General features: G+C 36.7%; 1 long non-coding RNA gene across 2 annotated transcripts in view; it reads left to right on the top strand.

Moving 5' to 3' along the window:
- Nucleotides 1-536: 536 nt before the first annotated feature.
- Nucleotides 537-22682, top strand: part of LOC104685672 — a 320409-nt gene continuing 298263 nt past the window's right edge. The window contains exons 1-2 of one of the 2 annotated variants that reach the window (XR_751165.4): nt 537-767; nt 7302-7468. This is a non-coding gene — a long non-coding RNA (uncharacterized LOC104685672). The remainder of the gene's footprint in view (nt 768-7301; nt 7469-22682) is intronic. The other variant, XR_751167.4, reaches the window with a different exon arrangement.

Raw genomic sequence — 22682 nt, forward strand, 5'->3', positions numbered from 1 at the left:
TGGCTTATTTTTTTGTATTTCTTTTTAGAGGGACATATGGTATGAGGAGGCAGATAACGTATGAGGTTTTTCACTGAAAACTTGATTTGAATGTTGTCCTCCTCCAAGTACAATCCATGGAAAATTTTCCTTTAGATCTAGATTTCTTCTAGCTAATTTAATAAAGCTTTGCTTTGTGTTTGCTGTGGTGTAACAGTGCAAAGACGTGCAAGAATATCCAATCCTACTGCACATTTGCTTTGCACAGGTTTATCAGGGGTGTACTCCAAGGTTTTCACCTGTACTTTGTTGAGGAGATTTATTCCTTATGGGAACTGAATAGTAACTAATAGCAAATGTGACTCCTGACTTAGGAATGAGGAAGATGCTGTAGTTACACTGGAGAAGCATCCTCAGGAAGTGCAGACTCCTCTCTGAGGAGCTGTGGGAATTCTGTCAATCTTGAGTAGATGGTGGAGACCATCATCACATGTAGATTCTTTGGTGATTGGTAGTACATTTATAGATTATTGGGTGGTGGGTGTTACCCACCCTAGGATGTATCCTAGGATTATTTATATAGTAATCAATTATTCTAGGTGCCAAAGAGGAAGATGAATTGTAAAAGGGATCCACGGGAATCACTTGTTGTCGGGTTATCTTGAGTATGTATGTGGTAGAATGACATAGAGAGAAAATGCAAAAGCAGAGTTGGAAGTTAAAGGAAAAGAAGGTGAGATGAAGCAGAGATGGAGCTACAGGAGACAGGCACTGCAGCATCCTGAAAGGTAGGAAGAGCAGAAGAGATTTGTTATTTCAACAGTGATATTAAAAGAAAAACGTGAAATAGAAAAGTGGGAAAGGAAAGGCTGTATATAGGAAGCTGAGAAAGCACTAAAATATGTGAAAAGGATTCAGTGAGATAGAAATAGATTCTTGAAGAAGCAACTGAATGGTTTGAGACTGAATCAATATTTTTCCTTAAAATTCTGCTGAGATTAATTTTGGCTTAAATGTAGGAATTACTTTTTGCAAGGGAGGAGGTGACAGATGGATCCAGAGAGGGTCTTGACTTTCATGTCTGTACAGAATCTTTTTTTTATTTTTGTTTGTTGAAGGCATTAAAAAAATACCTCTGGCAGTTTTTCCATTTCCTTTGGCTTTCGTGTGTAAAGAAATATTCAAACTGGGAGAGGGGATGGGAAGCTGAGCCAGGTGGCAAGCCTATTCATCACCTAGTCAGTGGTGGAAAATATTGAATGATCAAATGAAAGTGTTTTAAAATAACATGAATACAGAGACAGAAAAAACTGCCAAGGGAAGGAATTTATGTTAAAAGAAAACTTGCAGTTTCCCAGTCCAATTGTAATAAGAGACTTCAACGTTCGGTGGAAGGCAGTGTATGTACCATCTGCAGCCATAATTTTTTATTTGTTATTTTTTAGAGTAGCTAGAAAGCCATAAAGAAATGCTTTTATCTGGAAACCATTCAATTTGAATAATTTTATGGAAAATATGTCTTGTATGTCAACGTATGTAAGTATATCTGTGCACAATAGGTCAAAGTCTCTAAATTTGATTGTAAAGAAGAAAAATAATTTTTTGCCCATTTTTGTAAAGAAAAATGATTTCTGTAAGTTATTGAATAAGCTGTGGTTTGGCACCTCTGTCAACTTTAGAATGTAAACCAAAAGAACAGGAGGAAAAATTGTATTTGAAATAAAGAAGTTTCAGATCTTCAGAACTGTAACTGTGTGTGGCATATCAGCTGCAAATCATCAGCGTGCACAATTTAAGGGGGCATGGTTAGTTTTATTATAACCCCTTGCCTATCCCTTATTTTTCACAATCTGAAAACATCACATGGTAGCAAAACTTACCTCTCACCTTTCTTTTTTTTGTGTAATTTTTAGTCGTGAACTGGAGAACAGTGTCTGCTAATAAAGACTACAGTGTTTTAAAACCATTCTGGGGTTTTACAGAATGTTCAAAATGTATCTGCTGGGAGCCTCTAATATTTTGCTGACAGTTGATATGTTTAATTATTTTTACTTTATTCAACTAAATTTAAAGGGTTTAGCTAACCATGAATTTTTGGTTATTTTCTGCTCAGGGATTCCTTTCTTAAAACCCAGACACCTTAATCAAAATCATGCGGCACATGGGAGCCGTGTACCAGCAGGATATAAAAATCAATTTATTGCTTTGTATTCATACAAATATAAAACTTTTAATGAATTTAACTAATATTTATAGGTAGGTAAAAAAATTCGGCACCAGCAAATGTTGCTAGACTACAGATAGTTTTCTTAAAGAGGGGAATTATATTAGAAACATTCTGTAGTAGACAAAAGAGGGTTTAAAGATATAGGATCTGTAATTTAGAGAAGATACAGCCTAGAAGATACTGTTGTAAACAGCGGCATGTTACCTAAATTCTGTATTAATTGGGTCCAGGCTATTTAATTTTTTTTATTTAGTGTCTTAAATACAAAACATAGTAATTAATTGGTTGGCCAGCCTAGAAATGTGTGAGAAGAAATTAGGTGCTTCAAAATCTTGGAAGAAAGGAAAGGAAATATTTTTGAATCACAGATTTGGGTTGATATATTCTATATAAAGCAAAAACTTGATTTGTTTCTCTCTCTTTTTTAAAGAAAAAAAGCACTTTGACCAAGCCATTTTGCCAAAAATGTTTGGAAGATTTCTTCCTCCAAGCCCCCCCCTTGCCCTAAGTTTGAATGCAAATGTAGATCAAGCTGTATAAACTTTAAAGACAACTTAAAAGAACTGTTCTCTGTCCAGTTTTCAAAATAAATAACACCCCATTTTTAGCATCACTGTCTAACAGTTTGTCAAACACATGCAGAAATAATGTCATATTAGCATTTATCCATTGGACAGATGCCATTCATCAGCCAACACTATTTGCAAACAACTAAGTGTGACGGATTTTTAAAACCTAAACTGCTTAAATTAAAACCATGTTTCTTTTATGTAGCAGATGCTATGTTAGGAGATTTGTTTTCTCTGCACATGAGCACTGTCCAAGCCAGTATTGTTCAAAGCTGCCCTGCTTGGTGACAGGGTTCTTGGGTGCTGCTGTCGTGCAAAAATCAGTGATGAGCTAGAAATATTTTGACAAGCACTTTGAGAAATAGAGGAGTAAACGACTTCTAAAGAAATAGGTTCTAGTGTAAAAGTGTCTGTGGCCATTGGGAAGCAAATAGACTAGGGATTAACTTTATTCAAATATGCTTTGCTGGTTTTAAAATCCAGTGCAGCACAACGTACATTATGAATCTGGAGTTTAACAATTGTAACTGAGCTTGAGCTCAAATGATTGAACCAATTTAATTGTTTTATGTCAAGTAGCTCTTGGAAATCTCTCTGCTTGAATGCTGGCTTACTCTTCAGCCACCTGAGGGTCTTTCTTAGAAAGTTCTCAAACTTGTATCCCAAATGTATTTTTGAATTACATGCTGTGCTTAATGAAAAGCAGAGAGTTGATTGGAAAAAGTAATATAGGAAATTAGTTTTCTACATATATGAGGGAGAGATTTATAGTTCCTGTAGTATATTTTGTGCCTTTGTATGCTGGAAGGCATCACCCTGTGGCATGAGAAAGCAGGCATGAAAGAACCTTTTAGATGATAAAAGAAAAAGCAAAGAGCTTTCTTGTCCCAGACTTTGTGGGTTTGGATCCTGGCACAGTTGTATTTGATGGAATTAGTGGGGAGTGGTTTAAATCATGATGATGGAATTAGTGGGTCATTTTCGTCACAACTCAATATGCATAGCAATATATTATATATAAACACATTGTTTGGGACCAAAACATGAGTTTTATTTTGTGGTTCAAGTACTACTATATTCACATGATTTTCTGGAAGTAGATTACCTTGATTCCAACTCTGTCATTTGCATATTAATGAACCAACCTCTGTATCTTCTTTATTTACATCTTTATTTACGCAGAAAGCTTCTTAGATAGAAGTACCCTCTTGCTCCATCCAAGTGATATACAGCACAACAGCAAAAAGTTGGCCTACCACAATACAAATGCCTCATAATCAGTATTGTAGACTAATTCATTGATATTCCAATAAGGAAACTTTGATTTGCATTTTTATCTGAATTTTGGCCCTAAAAATCTGGACAATTATGAAGATAACAGTGTCAGCTTTAAAGGCTCTCTTTCTAGAAATGTGCAGAATCACAAAGACTACCCTGGCACTTTCCTCCAGAAGCTGCAATCTTTACCAGCTTGTGTAACGTAGCAGTGACATGAAAGCAGACAAGTTGGCAAGTGGCTCACCTCTTTGGAGCTATGAAGAATCCTGCAGACACATTTTGTGTCTTTTTTTTGACTGGATTTCTCTGGAGAAAAAAAAATCAGCGATTGATTCAATGAGATGGGTTCTAAAACACACCACTCTTGATAGAATTGCATCTGTGTATGCTTAATGGCTACCTAAACAAAGGTTGACTGCTGGGCCTAAATCCAATACATACAGGTTAAACACTACTGTCTGACCCTTCTTTGAACTGCCGGGTCGGATCCATCATAACATAATTGGTTTATCCCCTTGTGTCTAAGAAGCTCTGCAGTAAACAGACTGTTCTTATGTCCTGGAGAGCTTAGACTACAAATGAAAACTTTTCTGGATCTGGTAGGTAGGATTAATAGAAGCTAAACAATTTGTGTGGCTAAAAATGCTCTGTTAGCATTTTGGGAAGTCACACTAATTCTGTATGTAAAACCAACTTTTGTTTAAGCTGCAGGGTCAGAGCCGTCACCATATAATTGGTTTATCCTCTTATGTCTAAGATGCTCTGTAGTAAACAGACTGTTCCTATGTCCTGGAAAGCTTTAGCCTGGCCACTAATGGGAAGCATCATCATTGTTCAATCTCTGTTAACACTGAATGTGCTGGTAAAGTTATACAACTTCATAAATGTGTTCTCAGGCTGGAAAAGAGAGCGCAAGTTTATGCGATCAATTCTTGTAGGTAAGTTGTTCCAAGCAGTTGGTTGTGCAGGTAGCCCTCCTCTGTACTTTTGTTAGCTCTAGAAGACCTGCTCTGGGAAGGAGCAATTTTTTTTGGTGTAATTGCAAAGTACTGTCACTCTGGTGTTACCATCATGTGATAGTAAGGAAGATATCTAAGCTGAATTTTTCTTATTAGGATATGATTTTAAAAAATCCATTTCAATAGCTCAGACTACTGAACTGAAGTTTAAGTGAAACCCGTTAACATTTAACATGATCCTATGATTGGTCAGAGCACCCCAAAAAAGTTTTCAAACAGCAAATTCTGAAGTCATCTATGCCTCAGGATAAGTCTTCTGCTCCTTTTTCTCTAACTCCCATAAATAGTTCAAGCCCAACTATTTCTCCTAGGATGCATGCACACATGAAGCTAGGCTTAGGAACCTGTCTGTGTTAATATTTATGCAATCTGTTCTGGAGATCCAGTCTTGTTGACACATTTAATGCATAAGAAAAACTCAATAGACTGGGGGGGAAAAAACCTTGCAATGAAGTCTTGCAGTGTGATTTTTTTAAATTAATTACAAGATTTTACAGAATCTGCAAATAAACTTGAAATATATCATAAGGTGTTCTATCAGTAAACTCTTCTAAATACAAAAGGAAATGAGAAAGTGATGTATTCCATATCTAGATATAGGCAGCACTTGGGACAGCATGAAAAGGCTTTTTCTGTAGCTAAGCAGATTTTTATGCATGAGGAGGTTTTGTCATCCCCTCTCAAATTAGCTTTAATTGTTCGTTACTCATCTTGCCTATGCACTACACTGGGGGTGACAAGCCTAATAATTCTTCATATGGATAATGTAAGGTGATCATGGAGGTGTCTTCCTTCTACTTGTTCTCTAGAAATAGGGAGAATGGTATAGATACTCTCAAAGCAATAGCACGATCTGTGACTGCAGAGTTGGTTTGTATTCAGTTTAACTGGGTAGCAGAGCTACAAAGTGTATCTTGGGCTGTACTCATCTTAAAATTGTGCCATTTGTCTCATCTTCAAAGAAAACTGAGTGTTGGAAAAGTTAACAGTGAGGAATTTATTCAAGTATAGTGTGTATAAGGAACAGGATGTAACTGTCTGATGCTTTTTCAATCCTTTATGTTGTTGCCATTGATTCTACAAACTTTCCTTTATGCAGTAGAATTAAGGCTTTAATCCTAAATTTGGAAAAGATCTATGTTCTCTGAAATTGGTCTGAGCTGACTTTGCAGACTGACTGTGCTAGATGTTGGTGTGGTGAGGTGGAATTGTGTTTCCATTGAAGCTGATGGGTATTTAAGTTAGCACTTCCAAATATGGGGGACTGGATGTAACTGTAGTTTGACTTTAAATATGATAAAAAGTACTTGTAATAGATCTAAAGTTTCAGTCCTGCAAAATCAACTTATGTTCTCTTCTCCTTGCTCCATGTAAAACAATGGATGCCTCATATTGTCAGGATTCTGTTCCCAGTGGGTCATGTTCTCTCCCTCATACTTAACACAAATAATGTGCAGGTGCCCTGTAACAGAGGTGGTGGGGAGCTAAGCAGCATTTTGTTGGTTCTGCAATTCTTTGCAGCTCTGGTAATTCTCTGTTTTGGAATGAATGAGGCTTTGCAAAGAACTGATGGACTTCATTTAACTTTCTAGAAAGTTAATGAGTATGGTTCAAATTGGCTTGGCTCTCCCTTGAATTGGTTTACGGGATAGGCAACTCCAGAGAACAGTTCATCCAGTAAAATGATGGTTGTGTAAGACAGGAAAGGCTCTCAACTTCAAGACATTCCTATTAACCAGAATTAATAATTCCACTTTCTGTGTTCATATTATCATGGATCCATTTCCTGTTGGTGATGGGAAGCATGACAGCATTTGCTTCTGGGACATCTGTATGTAAGATTTGTGTTATTTATATATAATTGTTTTAGAGGGATGCAATAATTTCACAGTAATAACTGCAGGAAATTCCCTCAGTGTTACCATGTATGTTGTAGGACTACAATGCACATATTTGATTGCAAAACATTTTAAGGTGTTTACCTCCTGAAAACTTCTCAAAATGGTTCCAAATAAATTCCCTGTAAGCCAAGCTGATGAAAATTAAAATCAATTTTCATATATGGCTGGTAACCTCTTCTTCTGACCAAGAGACTTACTTGGTTTGTATTACTTAAATTTTACTTAAATTTGGAAAATAGGTAAACGTACTGGATTGTGTCCATAAAGAAATGACATATGTACTTCAAGCTCACAATAAGATGCTGTGATTTTTTTTTTTTATTTGCAGATATCCTGTTTTCCTTGGTTTACAAAGACAACTCAGTGTCGAGGCAACTGAAGACGGGTGTGCTGGGCTAACACAAATTTAACTGAAGCCAAGAATGCCCTGGTTTGGCTCTGGAAAGGGTACTAAGCAGCCAAGGACACTTGGAAGGCCAAATCTAAACCAGTACGGTGAGTTTCCTATGTTGTACTGGATACAGCCATAATTATGCATGAGAATTTATTCTGTCTATCCCGTCTTCGTATCTTGTTTTAACAGAGGATAGTCTGCTTTCTGTGTGCCAGAGCAGCATGACAATATCTTCATGAGTGACACAAACTATATGTTCTCCTTTTCTAGGAACAGCTTTAATTTCTTGTCACTAGTTCTCTGCCTTTTAGACAAAATTGACTGTATGGCTCTAGTTTGCCCTGGTCAGGATGTGGGGAAAGCTAAATCCAACATACAGACTGACCTAAAAAAGTTATATTGGCATTGAGAGAGATTTAGTAAGTCATTTATTTTGCAACATAAGTAGAAACCAAGGTGGCGATTAAAAAATAAAAATAAATTCCATCAATTGTTTATCTACTTGTGTAAAAACTGAGAAGACCTGGATTTCTTCAGAGGATTATTATTTACTCCTGATACTGTGCTTCAGTAATATCTTTCAGTAGACCCTTCCTCTAAAGCTGTTTTCATAGAAAATGTCCAGCTACATATTTGCTAGAACAGCCTCTGACTTTTTGATGTTATGTTCTGTAGACTCTCTATCGCTTAGAAAAGTCTTTAAATATCTAAAGAAGAATAAAATGCCTTAGTCTGAATGAAATATAAGATCCCCTAAGTGGTATCATTCTTTAATGTAGTTGATGTTCCCTGTTTTCATGAATGCACAAATATTCATGTGGAAACAAGTCTCTAGCTTATTCATATATATCCCTGGTTTATGTTTTCACCAAACTAATTATCCCATCTAATTTCAATTATTTTCAACTTGTTTTCTAGAAGATCCATTTGCTCTTACTAATTTAAAGCTTTCTGTTCTTCTCTTTTCCAATTTTCTCTCTTCTTGCTTGTTATGCCTGAATTAAAAACATCTGGATTAAAAATGGTGAGGTTTTGATAACAAGTCTCTTATTCATTTTTCTTGTAAAATACCACAACATCCTTTCTATACTTAGCATCCAAGAAACATTGGGATGTATTGAAAGTTTTCATAAGAAAGTATTTTTTTAATAGAAAAACTCTGTTTTGATCAAGTTTGGGGTTTTTTAATAAGAAATTTTTGCTTTACTTGGAGAGTTAGCTTTTCATTACACCTCAGGGAAAGAAAACTGGATTTTTTTGAGTTTCAACATCTGAGGCTAAAAAAACAATGAAAAATTGCATGTGTTTATAATCACTGCAACTGGAATTATTATGCTCTGCTTGCATGTATTTTGTCAGCAAATCCTGACAGGCCAAATTTACACACATACTCAAAAAAATAGGTGAAAGAAAAGGCCTGAAAAGAGGATGAACAATCCTATGCACTGATAACGTGAATTAACAAACCATTCTTCACTCAGCTGCAGCAAAAGGTATGCAGAAATTTCGCATGTTCCTATATAGTAGGAAGCAAATTCCATGCTACCAAAACAAGGTTATGACAGAAGGAAAATGAATACAAGCACAGCTGTCTAGCCAAGGATCTTCTTTTTTTAAATTTATTTCTTGCCAATCTATCTCTGCTGTGACCTGCCCAGAAACAAGGACAAGGAGTGTAGACTAGGGAATGAGCTTGTTATCATAGGTCCAGTGCTACCACTTAAAAATGGATTATGCAGATGAGTAACCTCAATCTCTTGACACAATTTGCAAAAGTGAGATTGGAAATTCAAGTCTGTGCAAACGCTATTCAAGCTGGAACAGTTGCTATTGCAAAAATAAAATGGGTAAAACCAGGTATGAATGGCAGACTTGGGGAGTTTGCAGTTTGTTTACTGAATATCATGTGCTCAAATCTAAGGGAAGTTGTTTTTCAAAAGTTGCTTAATTACTGATTCAGTCGGAGCCACTGAAGCATAACAGTTAGTGATTCTGAAAATCTGATTGTCAACACAGGGTTCTGTGTCCTCACAAGTTTTCTCTGTTTTGCTCTTGGACTGGAATCCAACTGCAGAACTGAATTTCCTGAACATTCTGGGACAGTTTAACTGCAGCCTGAACATTACAAGTCAGATGTGGTGTGTAATTAGAGTATTTGTTGTAGAATAAAAAACTTTTCATATCTGATGTTGATTCATGAACATTCAAATAAATATTATATGATCAGGAGTGTCCATTCATATCCCATCAGGAGGAATATCCATTCATATCATGTGCATTCCTTTTAATTCATACTGAACTCTTGTGGAACTGCAGAACCAAAAAATGTCTGTGGCTCTGCCAAGGAGTGACTGCCTGAATTTCCACTGGAAATTCCAGTAAGAATTAGCACTTAATTACTGTATTCTACCTTAGAGGCAGGAATTAAGTGATGTGTAGCATAGCTAGGGCCTTCTGCATGTCTTAATGTGTCACACTACAACTGAAGTCAGGGGTAGAGCTCCCTTGTTGATAATCTGTGCTTGGAAGGATCTGCAAGTACATCATAAATAACTGACTCCCAATTACGTAACGTAAATTGCTCCTGCTTTCCCAAGAGGATAATTGCATATTAATACGTGCTCATTAATAAGTATTGCAGGTACTGAAAAACAACCTAATTTCCTTTCCTCACTTATAAAGCTAGACTTGCCTATTCTTGGACATATTCTATATACACAGAAGCTGATTTTGCCTTGACATAGTAATTCTCATAGACAAAAGCCATAAAAGTGTCTGTCTTGCTTAACATTTCAGTCTAGTTCTTGAGCTCTGACCTCACAGGAATACAGGGTCAACTTTCAGGATTTTGGCACTCCACATGGTGCTGTGTAGTGAGCATTTAGGCCCTCAGAACAATCGTGTCTGGGTTAGGTTTTGCTCACATTAAAGTCAGAGAGGCAAACAGCTTCTTCCATTTGACTCCTCACAGGCAGAGTTGTACCACTTTCAATTAACACTCGCCCCTTGTCTACCCACCCAAACCTCCTGGAGACCAGGAATGGGGTAGCGAGGAACAGCAATTTTCATATAGCACAGTATCAAATTGATTCCAGGCTTTGCAGCCATTTTTCAAACCAAATTTGTAATGAAGCTTTATTTTAACATACCTGGTATATTTATTTTCTTTATCTTTGCTGCTACCACCTTTTGAAAACTTATTGGCCTGGTCACATGCAAGGGTGAGGAAAGATTTTTAAGGGTGCGAGATTGCTTGCTTTCATAGCGTGTAATAGAAAGTAAGCTTGAGATGACAAATGTTGTGGTGCTTCTTCCCAGAGCTCAAACTCATGTAGTTACTTTGGACAGGAACTGTACAGATAATGATCCTTTAATGCCATGATAAGAAATTCAAGTTTCATATTTTGCAGTTTGTGCTTGTGTGTGTGTGTATTCTATATGTATGTGAAGTGCTAGAGAACTGAAGCAAAGGGTTCCCACTGTGAGATTTTATTCGATGTACGCTTAGCACATGTAAATGCTTTCTCTGGCAATCATGCCAATTGCCATGGAATAACATGCAATGAGTAGGAAACAATTATGTGGTAACTGCAGCCCACAGTGGTTTGGTGAAAAGTCCTAGTCAGAAACTGCTTTCATGTCAGAAAACTCTGTATCATCAGAAATTCCTTAAATGTCAGCAAGGGTGTCGTCCTTAAAAAAATCCTTGAATACTCTGGGGTTATTTTTACTTGTCTTCCTTTGTGTCTTTTATTTTCTTTCATCAGGTATACGAGCAACCAAGTGTATAAACATTATGCCGACTTGTATACTAATAGGGAATAAGTCTTATTCATTGGTTTATTTCAGCTTTTGTTTTCTTTTGAAAGAAAGAAGTTTTCAGTGAAGAACTGACACTTCAAGAATCTTGTCAAAGGGCTGTCTTGTATAAAACCTTATCAGTCCTTTCTATATAAGATAAATACATACAGGCTTCTGTATGGCATTTTTTGCTTTCAGAGAAGAGCTCCAGGGGACTTAATGCTTATCTTTGCAAAAAAACCCCAAAAATAAAAACAAACAAACAAACAAAAAAACAAAACCAAAAAAACCCCCAACAAAACAAAAACAAAACGAAAAACCATGCAAAGATACAAACAGAAAATAGAATGGCCTTGATTTCAAATTTTTTTCCCAAACTGTGGCTAGAAAAGGTTAAAAGTCCACCTTGCCTTTCTGACAAAGCAAAAAGAACTTAGAAAAATATCTATTAGTCTTCTCAAAATATTTAGAGAGCACTCTTGCCTTTCAGGGATGTCTGTGCCCCACAGGGTAAGGACAGGCTTTGAAGCTGAGGGTCAGAGCTGGACAAGTCACCCTGCAGAGGCTGCAGAGCAGGGAATGGGCTGGATGTGAAACAGGTGGGCTCTACCCTTTGCAGCAGGACCAGCAGATGTTTCTGTTCAGAGCTGAATTGGTGCTTGATGTGGGAGGGGTAGAGCCTGGAGTGGAAAGAAAGGATGAAGAACTTTCCCTTTGCTTTAATCGTTCCGTGTGGTTCTGCACTCAGGTGAAGATGTCTGCTCCTGAATACTCAGTTATTTCAATGGTCTATAGTCAAGGGCAGACTATTTGAAAATCCTGAAGTCAAAAAGAATATCAACTATATTTTATAATGCTTTCTTAGCTTTCCCGTAATAGGGTATAATTCAAGGTCAACCATCTTTTTCACTACGAGTTTGTCAAAATATTAGACTTCCTTTGTTACTATTTCTTATAATGGCTCTAATGAAATATGTGGTTTTGAAAAGCGGGAGGTGCTTTTGTGCTTTCTGGCTCCATTTGAACTGCATAGTGATTAACAGTAACATTGTAACAGTTAAGATCTATTTTGATGGTGAAAGTCAACATCTGTTATCATACAAACCTGTTTTTTTTATTTTTAATTACAAAATAATTAGAAAATTCTTTCAGACATTAAGCAGATGATACACAACACCTTTTCTTTTCTTGCACTCTTTTACCTTAAAATGAATGTGTTTTGCTTCTCTTTGTGTTTACTGGAAATTAAAAGCTGGCACAGCCTTATGCTTTTACTGCAGATTATAACCACTTAAAGCAGTAGTCTATTAAATAATGCTGTCTGCCAAGGAACTATCTTAGGTGAAGTTTTATGAACCTCTCCCCACCATTCTGAAGAACTCCTTAAACTTCTGATATCTGTTGGTGACAGCTGAAAAAATAATTTGCTGCTCTCATATTCTCGCTGTTTAGTTCTTCTTAAGATTGCAATACTAAACCTTTTAAAGGTCTAATTTGACAAACCTGAGCTGGGAGGCATAATTTTGGATACCGGTTGTTTGAATGAGCTGTGAGGGAAGAAAATCGGCATTATAGAGTTATAGAGTGATTTGGGTCAGAAGGGACCTTAAGGATCATCTAGTTCCAAACCCCCCTGCCACGGGCAGCAACACCTTCCACTTGACCACATTACTGAAAGTCCCACCTAGCCTGAACTTGAAGACTGCCAGCGATGGGGCATTCACATCTTCTGTGGTGATGACAACCTGGTCCGGTGCCTCACCACACTCTGAGTAAAGAATTCCTTCCTAACATCCAATCCAAATCTCTTTTTAAATTCAAAGCCATCCTCCTTTGTGCTATCACTATCTGCCCCTGTAAAAAGTCACTCTCCATTTTTTTTATAAACTTGCTTTCTGTACTGGAGCCTTCTCTTCTCCAAGCTGAACAGCCTCAGCTCTGTCAGCCTGTCAATATTATGCCCATAGTCTAACATATTTACAGGTGCATTTTTATAAAGTATACATTACATATACATTTCTATTATGTAAGCATTCAGAGCTATTGTCTTCATTAACTCAGGAGTAGCATCTATGACAGATTTTTTGTTCCCATGTGTATTAATGATGCTTCAAAAACGCTATTTCACATACAGAACTGAAATTAACAATTGGTTATTTTGAAGGCAGTAGTTTTCTGAAAATTCGTGCACCATGCTGGTAGTGAAGAGAGATCAGACTTCAGGAGGACATTTGCAATGTTTGCTAAGTGACATTTATGGTCATGCTTAAGGAATCATATATTTCCAAATGATATGTGTATTTTGTGTACACAGGGAAAAAACCTCAAGTAGAGGACAGCTGTAATTATCATGAAGTACAGAAAAGGTTTGATGTCAATGCAGACCTCAAATTGAAACAAACCATTGAAACTACAAATGAGTACTATTCACCTGTGCCACTTCTGACTAGCCAGTTATGGTAAAAGGGGGCATTTTTAGTCAGATTGCATAGAATATGCACAGTATTTTACAATCAGAGGCAAATAGAAAAGTCTCCCCCACCAAAGTTCGTGAATAATAAGATGGCTTCCAAAATAGTCTTCAAATTTGAACCAGTTGCTACAAGATGATAAAAGCCCTAAGGCAAAGACCAAGTTTTAAGTATGTACTTCACTACTCTTGTGTGAATCCAGCTTTATTCACTCAAACCCTGTATTTAACTGCTGTCTGCCTTGTCTGGAAAAAGGTATCAGGTTCAATGTATTCTGTGGTAGCTCATCCATCATCAACAGAGATTTTAAAAGATGGGGGAAAAAAAAGTGTTACTTGACTAGTATGTACATATGCAAGGAAAGGGAGGAGGAAGTTTTGAACGATGTTCTCTTTCCATTAGCTAAATAAACACACTGCTCTCTATTATAAGAATCGTTGTATTGCTGATATTTTGGAAATTTTTGCATTGCCTAGTAACCAACAGTATCTACTATTTTCCATAGTGTTTAGTCTGTTCAAAACCTCAAACCTCCTCCTTGGGTGTGAACAATTACATGAATTTTTCTCTGAAGATTTTAAGTAGCTTTAAATTTGCTAGATTAGGGTCTTTGTTCAAGAAGAGCAAATGGTGTGTGAATGATGGACAGTGGTGCAGGTGGTCAATGAAATAATCTTTGTTGTAATCTTTATTGATTATTAATCCTAAAATCATCAAAGATAGAGAATATATGAGATCTAGGAAATACAAACTTCTGCAAATATGATCTGAATTGCAAAAACAAGACAAAGATACAGTTACCTAAACTGTGGAAAATCTTGTAATGGAAAAAGACACGTTTGCCTATGTGAGACTATCCTCTTTCAGCTGGTGCATGTCTATCAGCTAAAAATGTCACGTATCCGTTCCAAAGTTAGCAAGGTCAAACACCTTCCTTCTGCCTTTCCCAAAATTGCCATCACTGATATATATTGCTCCAAAGTCTTAAATCATGTCTCATGATTGAATTGCATGGTAAAGAGTATTCTCAGAGATTACATTAATAATTGGTCTGATTTTCTAACCTGTACCCACCTTAGTAGTCCCTTAGGGGGAATGGCTTAAGAAATGACTCAGATGTGAAATGACTGTTCCAAAGTTGAATCTTGTTTTACCAAAGGTAATCTCTGTTGCAGCCTATGGAAATCTAAAGCATTGAAAAAACCTGAATCTCCTTAAGGTTTTGTAATGACATTATATACTGGGAAGGGTAAAAAAGGATTCTTTAAGTTTTACTAAATAATCCAGTTTTACAAACTGACTGCAAATCAGGGCATGGTATGAAGATGACTTGATTCTACAAAGAACTACTCTATACTGAGCTATTTTTCTTAACTAATTTGAAATTGAAACAGAGACTTAAAACTATTTATGTTATAGTTCAACTCAAATATTTTGGGAAGATGTGCCAAGTCCTGTAGGGCATCTGATTTTCTTTAGCTGGTCCTTATGTTGTTTATGCATGTTGATGTTTGATCAGCAAAACCACAGATAAATATGGCTAGGGATGCTGAGTTTTGTTTGTCTTTTTAAGGCTTTTAATTAATTGCATTGCAGAGGAGGTGATTTGCTGCTTACATGTCAGAAGAATGATGTGCTGTTTAGGGCCTGCCCTTTAAAGAAAATGTATGACAGTTTAGGGTGAGGGTAAATAAGACAGAAATATATCAACACAGAGATAAGGAAAAACAGATGTGGAGAAGAGCAGCGTTCAAGGCTGAATTACAAGCTGTTCATTACTGGTATACAGTCAAAGTACCCTACTGGGTTGAGCAGCAAGGGCAGAGTGCTTTGAGTTGGTCTGGGAGCACATGGAGTAAATCATATTATTTCCATGTTTCCTTGTCACTGCTGACAGTGGGACTCCTTGTGGGTGGAGGTTCGCTAGCATTGCAGGTATCTCCATAAACAGAGCATGATGGCTACTCGCAGAGTAGCAGTCAATCTGGGATCAATCTGTTTATTCCTGTTGTTTCTCTGTGTAGCCTCTACTCCTGTATGCTCTCAATGTCTCCTAATTTTGCATCAGTAGTGTATTTTGTGGGCACTTTCCTGATGTTTGGGATGGGTACCTTGGAAGAAAACTTAAAAGATCAAGGAACTCCACCAATGATACCCTTCATTGCTTTCCTTGTGTCCACTTATTTTCCTCTCATCTTAACCTTGTTCTAAAGCTGGCCTGTTATCAAGGTGTTTAGAAATTCAAATATCTTTAGTCCTTCTCCTAGTAAGAGCGTTGCATTTGTGGGTCTCTTGCCTTAGAAATGGAGAAGGTCATAAAAAAAACATCTCCTCTATTATCCTTAAGTTTGACTACTTAATAGCATGTAGTAAAACACTTGTGTTTTAAGGGCTTTAGGGATTGTTTCTGTGAACAAAAGAGTAATATGAAGAAGCAAAGGGCACATTAAATAAATATTCCTGGCTGCTACCAAGTTTGAGCCTTTTTTTGACTTGACTTGTTCCTGTTCTTCATGTATACAACATTCTAATTACTACATGAAATGCGCTTTTCCTTCTTTCATATGTGTGAATCTTTTTTTGTATTTTTTGTTATACTGGTGAACTGGAATTAGGGTGTATGTAAATGTCATCTCAAGTTCTTGCTGTACTATCTCAGCTGTGTATATGATCTTTTTGGTAAATCTGTGACCTTTTACAAAAATTCTCAGCTTTGCCTTTTGAACATTTGCTGCATTAAAGAAGGAGGCTAAGCTATAGAATACTAAGCTTATGGTAGCTTAAACATAGTCTAAACTTCTGTTTTCCTTTGTAGATGCAAAACCTTCCCTCAGTGAATGGAGATTTCCACTCTAGGCTGTTTCTCTGCTTTTACAAGTGGTGCAGTGTGTTTTATTTTTGACTTAAGGGGCAGGGGGGCATGGGTTGAAAGATAAGAAAACTGTGTTGTAGTATACTGGTTCCAAAAATGATAAAATGTGAAAAATAACAGACTTATTCCAGGGCCATGTAATCAAAATAGATTTTTCACTGGAGATATAAAAAGAGGCTATGCAAAACATTCCTGAAATAATTTATGCTGAGTTCAAGTTTAAGCCAGAGATACAACAGTATATTATGTGTTCTTCTGGCATTCTGTCTTTAAATCAACAAAACTATCTCAACTTTTGCCCTCTGGTCAGTGCAGCGATTGCCTTAATATTGTACAATCAGAGGTGTGGGTCTCCCAGACCTTCAAATGGCTCATTTTCAAAATCAAAAGGCTTTCTTGTTTTTTAGTGTCATCTATCCAGTTTCTATGACAGTGATAGGCTGTGGTTTATTAATATTCAGGGACTGAGCTATCCACCAATTTAATTCTGTATATTCCTCTGTGTCCTGGGATGTCTTGGTGCCATGCTCACAAAAGGAAGCATTCATGTCTCTCTGCTTGGAAATTCCTGCTTTTCTGGTTATGCTTAGTTATGCCAACCACCTGTGTGACCTACCTGTTGGTAACCCAGTGAGTTGGTAACATTTGCCAGGTGCAAGGGCTGAGTCCTGCTTGGGCAAGGCAGCTCCACTTGTGCAATCCACCTTCAGAGCTTAAAAGGTTTTACAGTGTCTGTGTGGCCTGGCTGTGCTAGCTGGCCTTAGGGCCAGCAGATGGACCCTGGCTCTGCTGGGCATGTTACCACAGATATAGGGATAGCCAAAGGGTAAAGGCCTATCAGGAGATCTGCTAAGATTGAATATTTTTGTTGTGAAGGTATTTATATTCCTTCCTCTTTCTCTACTGTATCATTTTCCTCATTGCTTCCAGATATCTTACCATCTTAATTCAAGGAGTTTCAAGGGTTTTCTTTTTGTTTGCTTTTGGGGTTTTTTAGCCAATTATTTGTTAGCTGAAGCTCTGCTCTGCTTTATCAGGAAAATACACAGGAGAGAACTGTGACTGGAAAGGCCTTAAACATGAGTTAACTAACTTGAAGTTGTACAAAGCGATCTGCCAGAGACTTCAGAAGACAAATCTAAATTCCCAGAAAAATAAAACTTGTGAATCTGTAAACTTAGTTAAAGCTCTGAACAGCAGAGATTATTTCAAATTATTTTGAAATAGATTCAGTTGAAAAAGAAATTATCATTTGAATTTGCGGTCTGTTGCAAAATCTGTTGAAACACTTGGTGGTTTTGTTGGTGCTCTCAACTGGGACTAGACTTGGCCTCCAAATGCAAGCATTCTTAGTGCAAAAAGCATTATAGTCAAGTAGAAGCTACATTTACTACTCAAAATAATATCTCTGTTCAGAGAGGCCAGTCCCTGAAAACATCCCAGAATTAAGAGTTCACCAAAGAGTTATAAAAGTTTCATGCAAATTTGTATACACTTTGATAATTAGGTACAATGAAAAATGTGTGGGAAACATACAAAACCAATGGGAATTTTTTATTTCATAAGTCATCTAATATGTGTAACACTACAGCAATCAAACTTAGAATGAGACATCTCCACCCATTGAAGAAACACTCTCCATATCTCTCTGTATGTTCCTACATGTTTATAGCATTTTGAAAGCAAGTTGCTGTAGTGCTAAAGCAGGTGTCCCCTGGTACATGTGACAGAGCAGAAAGTGGCAACCTTGTCACGCTGCTCTGCCCCATAACACGGGCTGCAGTTTCACTGCCTTGTACTCAGCCTGTATTTCCATCAAGGAACTTCCCACAGATGCTCTTGTAATTATTGTTGGTTCTAAGTGTCTGCACTGGAAAGAACAACTTCCATCTTGAAGAAATTATGGTTCTGCTGTGTGCCAAGAGGGGCTCATGAGGTGTATGAAGGGACAAGACTACACAGAAACTTTTGAAAGACTGACCCAGGCATGTGGCTGAAATCTGGCATGGTCTTACCAGGTCCCAGATATTAGGAATCTTGAGTGATCCATGTTACCAAGTTCCAGATTTTCTTCTTTATGCTTGCAGTAGAAAGTAGCTTAGAGGGAACTGGTGGTGCAGGCAGTGAAGAGGGGCTCAAGAGCCAGTGAGGGAGTTAAATTACTGGACAATATAGATATATAGTCTGCAAAGGTCAAAAGGAGCCTGAATCAACCCTTGGACTGTAGCCTAACATGTAACTGCCTAGCACTTTTGAAAAATTCAGATTTGATCTCCTTTAAAGAAGTCATAAGGAAAAATATGTTTGTGTTAAGACTGAGACGTGTTGGTGACATGAGAATGGGCAAATTACAGTTACTGCATTGAGTTCCTGCTAGGTTTATTTTTATTGAATGACATAGTTTAATTATGCTGCAGTGGGGGATAATTTAACTTGTCCAAAAAAGTCAACTTACTGCCAAGTTCACATATTTATAATACGCTAGGTTAGACTGAACCAGAGCTGTATTTTGAAAAGGAAAAAAAAAAGGTATTTTGCACTGGAAGTGCAAAATTTTTTAGGACATGAGGGTAGCAAAAAGGGTAATTGGGTATCTTTAGTTAGAATTAATGAAGCAATTATGTTTTTAATGGCTTCTAAGCTACTTACTGATATTTAGATAGTACACTGAATTTGTTGTGTAGCATCCCTTTGAAAGTGTAACTTAAATATTCCATCTGTTATCATTTACATGTCATTTTAAAAGAACACTGCCTACTTATATCCTTTGTTTTGATACCTCTTCTTTAAATTTATGTAGTCATTCTGTGTATGATAGTAGGAGGCTGTTTTATGCAAACAGTGGGGGAACAAGGTTTAATGAATAGCAGGAAGGTGTTCATTCTGCCTGGGGTGGGGAGGAAACCCAGCACCTTTCATGTACTTTTATGTAAAGACCTAATATTTTTAGGCATAGCTGAATTCTTTTTTGTGTGTAATCAGAACTATGGAAAATATACAACATCCTGTTTGTCTTATATGCTTCTCAGATGTTCCTCATTAGGAGAATCATCCTTCCTATCCAAGCATTGCTCCATCCAGCATTAATTATCTATTGTTATACTACCCAAATTCATCACAATTTGCTGGTATCACAACTTAAAAACATCAAGAACATATTTTAAAGAAAGCCATACATAACTTAAAATTCATCCATGAGAAAAAACCCAACTTGTTGAAGTCATGCTTTTATATTTTTTTTGGAGGGGGAAAAGTTAATCTCTTGTAGGAGAAAAATAGCATTTCTTTCTCTTTTCCAGATCTCATAAAGCTTTCCCCACAACTGAATTGTCAACTTTTGCATGAGTGGGCAGGCAAATGACGTGATGACTTTTTCTCTGAACATTTACCAGAAAATGAGGACCTCACATGTGTTAAGTGTATATTGCAAAAATAAAGGAATAAGATAATGATTTTAGATTTACAGCATTTTTTAAAATCTATGTAACACATGATGAAATTGTTAAAATATTATTGGCCTTAGCATCACAAGTCATAATTTCCTTATTTTTTCCCTCTCTAGAGGTTTTCTCAACTTGATTATTCATCAGCAGTAAACAAAACAGACTTTTACTCATACAGGGCAAGAAAGAAAAGGCAATCTAGTTAAGATTAAGTAGATTTTGCTGAAGTTGAGAGATTTCAAATCCATGAAAATGGGATAATATCTCAGTTGATAGTTAACTCAAGATAAAGGTATTTTAAATATGCATGGAAATATGCTTATTTTTAGACCAGCAAGCATATCTTTAAAGTGTAACACTGTTGTCAGTTTACACTAACAGTTATTTAGCAGACCTGGCAGGCCTTTTGTCTTTTATTAGTCAAGCACCTGGCAAGCTGAGATCTTCATCAATAGCTGACACTCAGGCTCTGCCACAGTACAGTTACACAGCTAGGGACAGGGAAGGTACTAATATTGATTCTCCAAGATAAACTCCCAATTAATTTCAAAAGCATAGCCTCAGTCTCCTACTCTGGGTTTTTCAATATATTATTTTCCCAAATTTTACTACCAATTAACTGATAGGGTAATGTTCAGCATTGCTACTAAAGACTAGGCAATATGCATGGAGGTAATACATCAGAATATTTGCAACATGTTGCTTTTAAGATAATTTCAAATATCTCATGTTTGTTATGCAGTAATACCAAAAGACCTCAAATCTGTAAATAGTCTTTAAACATGGTTAAGGAACATATATATTTGGCAGGGTGTCCATATTTCATCACTGCAGTGTATCATGCTGTGAATAGTAAAATAGCTTGTTAAATAGTAGGGTAGCTTGGATGCACATATGTAGTTTCAACGAAGTAGTTCTTTAAAGTGTTTTTAATGAAACATATATGCCTATTGCTTAAACCTAAACTAAGATATAGGTTTTTTTCTCTTTTTTCTTTCCTTAAAAAGAGGTAGTAACTTTCATATCTTCTAGGTTGGTAGTTTGTTAACTTATTGTTTCTTCCTAATTAATTTTGTTAAACAACTTCTATGCAAAGTACATTATTGGGCTCAGGAGTTCAGTGCTAATCTTGCTTGAAAAGTTTTCTCTGACTTGAAAGTAGAGGGAAGATGAAGTTTGTAATGGAAATTTTAGAGGTAGCCTTGGCCTGTATGCTACGAGCTGATATTACTGTAATGCATCAGCTTTTTTTTTCTTCCAAACATGCCAGATTTTGCTTTCCCAGTGAAATATGATAATGCAATTAATTCTGTTTTCACCACACAACCTTTCTCTGTGTTCTTGAATGGTGAGTCCACGTACATATCACAACAAGAACCCTCTATCATAAGTTCCTGACCTTTGTGTGTGCTGTAAATCAGCTCAGTGGTGGTACTTGAAGAGAGCAGAAGGATTTGGCCCTGTCTCTCCTGTAAGAAATACTGGCAGTGGAGGTTAGTGGTGTGTTGCAATCTGTGTTGTGATATGCTGGGGGAGGAGGGAGCTCTGCCTATGTCATCTGCCTTGGGAATCTCCCCAAGGTAAACAGGAGGAGAACGGCATGTATGAGGGAGGACAACCCGAGTGTGGAATAGTAACAAAAACAGCCAATAAATTCACATCAAGGACACAATCTGGACACCAGTACACACTTAAATCTGTGATCTGAATGTACAACAGTACTTGTGAAAAAAAGAAATCACCCTTGAATAAATGAGACTATCTAACTGAAATGCCAAGAAAAGGGTCAAACGGTTACAGAAGGATTAAGGGGGAGAGGAATTAATAATAAAAATGATGCTATGGTGGAAAAAAAAGATCAGAGAGAGACATTTTTTCGTGCAAGATTGTCAGAGAAGGTTGCTCAGCATACATCATGAAATGCATCCTTTAGAATAATTTGCTTCTTCCTTCCTGTATCTTTTAATAGCTATCATTTGTAGCAGTTGTCACAAATTATAATTAACAAGCTAAATGATAGTTTAATTAAAGTTCAATGTGGATTTTTTAATGGAATTCAATTTGCCTTGGATTTAACAGGGAACAATTATTGAATACTATTTTTACTAATGTAAATTTGGGCTGAAAAGTGACCATAACTTCATGAGAAATAAATCCATCTAATTTTTGGTTTGCTTGATATAAAAGGTCACCCAGTTACAACACAGTTATTGATTTGAATTAATAGATTAAAGAATTCATGTTTTCTGCACCTCTTTTCCCCCCCAAAAAATAAAAGGAGTAGTTGTTTGGTCAGAGTAGAAATCACAGGGTGTGATTTACCTATTTGTATGTACAATGTGAAAGGAAAAAAATCAATAAATACTTGAAACTACTATTTAATACACATCTTATTTCCTGATAATTCATTAATTTTTTGATTACTTCAGGAGGCAGACTCATTTTATTTTCTTCTATGGTCAGTACTTGTGAAGAATATTTATACTTTCCTAAGGTTTTGGTGCTCCTTTTTTGTGAAAATATTACCTTTAAAAATGATGGCAGTTTGAATTGATTGGTACTGTATTGTATCAATGAGAAGTCTGGAATGTTCTTGAACACTCCCAGTGAATCAGAGACTTATTATTTGGTTTGGGTCTGTTCTTTGGAGGTACTGGATCAATCCATTGCTAACATATGGCTGATGCACATCCTTGTATGCGCTATGTCACTCAGGATAAGTAATACT

This window comes from Corvus cornix, chromosome 3 (assembly GCF_000738735.6).
Source record: "Corvus cornix cornix isolate S_Up_H32 chromosome 3, ASM73873v5, whole genome shotgun sequence".
NCBI classification, from domain to species: Eukaryota; Metazoa; Chordata; class Aves; order Passeriformes; family Corvidae; genus Corvus; species Corvus cornix.